Below are 5620 nucleotides of genomic sequence, written 5' to 3' on the forward strand. Positions count from 1 at the left end.
AGACAGCAAATAAAGCGAAATGAACATTACATTTAAAAAGTACCTGTAGAAGTTTTGGGGAGTTTTCATCTAAACACGTTTAAATACGTCTTTAAAATCAAATTCATATTCCCTGTCTGAGGCGCTAAACAAATAAAAAATGTAGCTAATTCCTCCGTAAAAGCATAAGCCCCGCCCTGTGGTAAATTTTGGGCGGAGCCAAAAGACACTGAGGGGCGTGGCCAACTGGGGAACGAGCAGAAGGCTTAGGACTTGAGAGGTACTGTTTACAATGTAGCTATGTTTGAGATCGCTCTGGCAACTGTTTTTAATGAAAAACTGCATTATTTGGCCAAAATTATGCAGAATGAAACAAGTTTACAGGGAAATGTCAAAATTTGGACCCTTAATTTAAACAGTTTATCTGATGTTTAGTTACACTTTAAAATTGTTAGTTTGTTGAGTGGACTTCCAGTGAGTACAACTGTGACACCTTGTGGTTTGGAGGATGAACCGCAGTGAAAACAGGGACGTTTGCTCCAGTTTGTGTTTATGTTTGAATGTTTTGTTTAGTTTTTGATTTTAAATTTTGAGATTTCCTACATTGTGAAACAGATGAATCAAAGGAAACAGAAAACTTAGCAACTTGTGCTAAAGCTGGGAAGTAAAATGTCAAATTGAGGCAGCAATGAAGCAGGACTAAGGTTTTGAAAATGGTTTTGGGCTTGGAGGAGATTGAAATCTTCTTCATTCAGTTGAACCTTGAAGTTTTTGATGGTCCAGTTTATCAGTTAGGAAGTTGCTCTTAATCTCATTGTGATAAATTTTCACATCTGACCTCATTTTAACAGAATCACCCTAATAGTTCGTGAAACTCTTGCGTCATGGTTCAAACCTTCAGCCTCGACTCCACAGCTGCTCCTCATGTTTTCTTTAGTTGCAACATTTTCCACCGACTCAAACTCTCCTGTAAAAATATTCCAGAGACGGCAAAGACTCACCGTTTGTCATCGAAATAAAATGTTTCCAGATCCGAGGAACAATGGGTCCATCCAAAAACAAAGAGGCTCGAGGAGTGACAAGCACCTCAGGGATGTTTTCCTGAAGACGAGTCGGCGTTTCCCGCTTCGTCTTCCTGACTGCGGGACGGAGCGGCGGTCCGGTCAGGATGCTCTCTGCCAGAGTACACATGAATATCTCTGCTGCTTTTCAGCACTCTGTCCGCTGAGGCCAACTTGTTTGATTTGTTTCTTTTGGACGCAGCACCTGAGAGTGAACTGAGGACAAAGAAGAACCTTTCTTCACTCTGAAAGGTAACAGTTAAATGATGACGCTGGGAACAGTTTTTATTTATTTGTGTTGTGAATCAACAGGCTGGAAGCACCAGATCTGAACCGAGGAGTTAGAAGTGGTTCTGAAAGAGCAGGACTTCCTGGAGTTGGTAGGAATATTGATCCAGTTGTACTTAATCAGATACTGATATGTTAAAAATGACTAATGTAGCAGTAAAAGCTACTGGCAGCCATGTTTGCTTTCCTTTCCACTTCAAGTTACGCTCTACCTTGTTTCAGTTTATCCCATAAAATCCCAATAAAACATCCAGAGTTTGCTCAAGATGCTAAAAAACGTTTATCAAAGCACCGTTCCCCGGCTTCACTCTGTTCCCCTCTCCTTCCCGTCCCATGCATTATTCACAGCCGCATTAAAACACCGGGCCGAGACGGAGCGCATGTGGAACCAGGGAGGTGCGGTGGCAGCAGCTGAAAGTGTCACAGTTTGAACTTTCTTCCCCCGTCCTCCGTAGTTCCTGCTGGTGCAGCTGCCTAAATGAGAGGGATTAAGTTAACTCCCTGCTTAAAGGAAGAGCAGGCCCTGGATTAGGGCACCAGGCGTGGACACAGTGAGCGTTCAAGCACGAGCCGGCGCCTTTTAGAAAGGAGACGCAGGGCAGCGGTGCATGGCCCGCACAGGCAAACTCATTGACAAGTGTAATGCCGAGCCTGCAACATGGAAACTGGTGTTGGGGCGCAGAGGGGGAACGCTGGCTGACACGCTCGCAAACTCTTTGTTCCCAGTTTCACTTTTCACCCAAACCTCCATCTTCTACCATTACTCACACCTAATAAGGCTTTTATATCAATCTTAACTGGACTTTTAGAGTTGGGTGACTTTATAGTGCTTTCATTTCCTAATTTTGACCAAATTTAGGGTAGAAATAATGGTTTTACAGCAATAAAAGGCTTAAATTGGGCCTAATATGCAAAATGTATTTCCATTCGAGTTTCTCCTAATTCTATAAACAGCTGAAGTTCTTAAAACAAACAAACCAAGCCAATTTCTGCCAATAACTGAACGGTTTTCGGTGTCTGGAAACTGACTTGTTTCAAAAACTTCAGAAATATAACATCGCAAAACAGCGGGGAATTCCCTGTCACCTAGCAACCCCAGCAGAGTTCCGCCCGTCACCTACCAACCCCAGCCAGAGTTCCACCCGTCACCTAGCAACCCCAGCAGAGTTCCAGAACATTTGGTCAGCTGGTTTTAGCCATAGACCTATAATATTCAGTTGAAACCACAAGTTTGGATACTCAGAATAAAAATACACAAACACATTTTTTTTCCTCACTGTCTGAAGTTAAATCAGATCAAACTTCTCTTGTTTTAGGTCAATTATTGTTCTGTCAATTGACACCGCTTCTCTAAATTAGTTTATTTTTTAAGGTGTTAGTCTTATTTGAACATATTTGGTTCAGACAGCAGGGGGCGCCTCAGCAAGTTATGCGGCTTTAGTGTCACTGATTGGTTTTGCAGGTGTGCCATCCTTTGTCAGACCAAAAAACAAGTAAACCGGTGAGTAAAAACCTCAGTATTAAAACTAAATCTGCCAACTATTTAGAAATCCGGTTTGGTTTGTAATCAGAGTTATTTTCAGCAGGAAGAACCTGCTGTTTGTTTGTTTGTTTGTTTGTTTGTTTGTTTGTTTGTATTAAGAGTTTGCTGACTTAATCTGATGCTGGTTTGAATTTTTTAGTTTGAGGTTTTTGGATAGAATCATGTAATCAGTTTTCCTGCAAATCTGCTAAAGCATTGTTTTGCATAAAGTGATGATAAAATACTTAATTTACTTTAATCTTTGTATGTTAGACAATTTAAAGTGATTTACTTTAAGTGGTTTTGGTGGAAAGAAAATTTTGTTCTTATTCCTAAAAATGAAATAGGAGGAAGATTTAAAATAAAATTAATAATGAGAGGCTTAACCTGCTAAAGTTAAAAAATGGACTAATATGGTTTTTTTCTCTATAGAAAATAAATATCCTAATTGATTACTGAAATATTTTAAACAGTTATGTGGTTAATGGAAAACTATTATGTTTGTTTTGTTTACAAGGTTTTTCAAAGATCCTTTCAAGTCGGATCGGCTTTGATGTGGAAAGACTTAACAAGTAGAATCACCAAAATTGTTTCTATTTGGTAAAAGTCACAGTAAAGATAAATTGATTTATGAATATCTATAAACTCAGATGTTTACATAAACTTCCTGAGTATTTGGTAGTTTTTCACCTTTGACCTGTGTAACCTGGGTCAAACATTTTTAGGTTTTCTTTTCTCAGTCTGGTAGCTGCTGGAGTTCTAGTCCAGTCCTCCTGACAGAACTGGTGGAACTGGGTCAGCTTTTGGATCTGGCCACAACTTTTACTTTGTGTAGGCCACACCAGAACGTTGACTTTGTTGTCTTTAAATCACTTTTTAACGACTTTGACTGCTGAAGATCATCATCCGTCTGGAGCTTTAGCTTCGATGTTGCTTCAATACTTCACATAATGTTCTTTTCTCATGAGGTGCACCAGTTCCTCCTGCAACGACAAAGCCCCACAGCATGATGCTGCCACCACCATATTTGACAGTTAGGGTGATACAAGCGTCTTTGCTTTTTCTCCAAATGTACTAATGGTTACTATGGTCAAACAGTTACATTTTAGTTTAATCAGAGAGGACATCTCTCCAAAAACGAAGATCTTTGTCAATGTGGACATTTAGAAAATGCAATCTGGATTTTTATGCTTTTTGGAGGAATGGATTCTTCCTCACTGAGTGACATTTCAGGGCATCTAACTTCTGATTGGACAAAACAAATTATTCAGACTAATTACTGGTTGGATTTTTGGAATATTGGTTCCTTCCTTGCTGAGCTGCCTTTCAGCCCATGGTGCAGAAAATGTTTCAGTGAATAAGGATTCCATCTTACCAGCTTCAAATGGGGTCGATTTCCGCATTTTGGACCAGAATCTGTCTCTTAACATTATGATAGTTGGACATTCCCCGTCGCGCCACTAAACAGCCATCTTGGAAGGCAAGTAGAAAGCATAAAAACCGTGTGTATGAGACCAACAAAATGAAGGTAGAGTACTCAGAAATTGTAATTGAGTAAATATTGTAAAGTATATTGTTTATAACTTATATAGGATCAAGGTGAGAGCTACTTCTAAGCTTGTGGCTTGTTTATTGTTGTCATAGCAACTACATAGCAACTGTCATGACAGTTACGGATACCTACCAAAATGGCTGTCGGGGACAAAGTTCCTGGAAGTGTGACGTCACGAGATCTATGTAACAGATAAAACTTCAGGCATCAATCAGAAGTTTCCAAAGCCGTGACATCAACATCTGGGCTTTCCCTCATTGGTTAGAGAGACAGTAATCATCCAAAGACACTAATATATAAATCTCATTGTTGTGGCTTTTTAATAAATAGACATAAATTTGATGATTCTGACTGAAAACAAGAGAAGTTTGGTTTGATTTAACTTCAGACAGTGATGTAAAAAAATGTAGATGTGTCTCTTTATTCAGTGTTATCTGAAAGCTTAATGCTGTAATGTTTTCCCAAGCCCTTCGCAGAGGGGAAAAAAATCCCAGGAAGGAGTTGAGATGAACAGGTGGTGAAACAGTGTGAGAAAAACAACAGACACCTGCTCATGAAACCCAACCTGGTTCCTCCATCACATTCCAGCAGAGTTTTTACCCGGCGAGCTGGGAGGATCCGCTCCATCTCAGCCGCTCCATCAAACCTGCATTTAGATGGCAGTAAAAGGGTTTTTTTGTTTGTTTTTTTTTTTTTTAAGGACTGAAACCTGCATGTTTTTGGACGGCGTTCAGAGGTAGAGCTGTGACACAAAGCCTGAAATAACTCGGTGCTGGTCTGCGGTAACCTGACGCACCAGATGGTTAGCTTCACCAAACCATCTGGGAAGAAAACCGCAGAATGAAGGGGACAGGTATGGTCAAAGTCTGAATGCGGTAATCAACTGGAGGCTCCCGGGCCATGTGCAGTCCACAGGCTCATTCTGTCCGGACATTACTGTCTTAAATTCAGATCAAATTTCTCACAATATGAGAACAGAATCAGTTTTTTACTACGCTGTACTTTTTACTTTTACTTGAGTTATTTTATTGTGAAGTATTTCTACTCTTACTTGAGTAAAATTTCTGGATTTTTTTTATCCACTGAATGGAAAACAAACATGTTTTAACCAAAACAGACACGCAGTTTTGGTTAAAGTTTTAGAAGTGTTTTTTGTTGAAAGAAACTGATTTGGAAACATTTTCTTTGATGTTATTTTCTGTTACTTAAAAGAATTAT

The 5620-nt window shown here is 39.6% G+C and overlaps 1 long non-coding RNA gene across 1 annotated transcript in view; it reads left to right on the forward strand.

Annotated features, from left to right (window-relative positions):
- The first annotated feature begins 215 nt into the window (after positions 1 to 215).
- Positions 216 to 5620, forward strand: part of LOC106936209 (uncharacterized) — a 26125-nt gene continuing 20720 nt past the window's right edge. Inside the window, exons 1-2 of the long non-coding RNA XR_001422077.1 lie at positions 216 to 1141; positions 1243 to 1292. This is a non-coding gene — a long non-coding RNA (uncharacterized LOC106936209). The remainder of the gene's footprint in view (positions 1142 to 1242; positions 1293 to 5620) is intronic.

This window comes from Poecilia latipinna, unplaced genomic scaffold (assembly GCF_001443285.1).
Source record: "Poecilia latipinna isolate Pla-1442-1.1 unplaced genomic scaffold, P_latipinna-1.0 Scaffold2098, whole genome shotgun sequence".
NCBI lineage: Eukaryota > Metazoa > Chordata > Actinopteri > Cyprinodontiformes > Poeciliidae > Poecilia > Poecilia latipinna.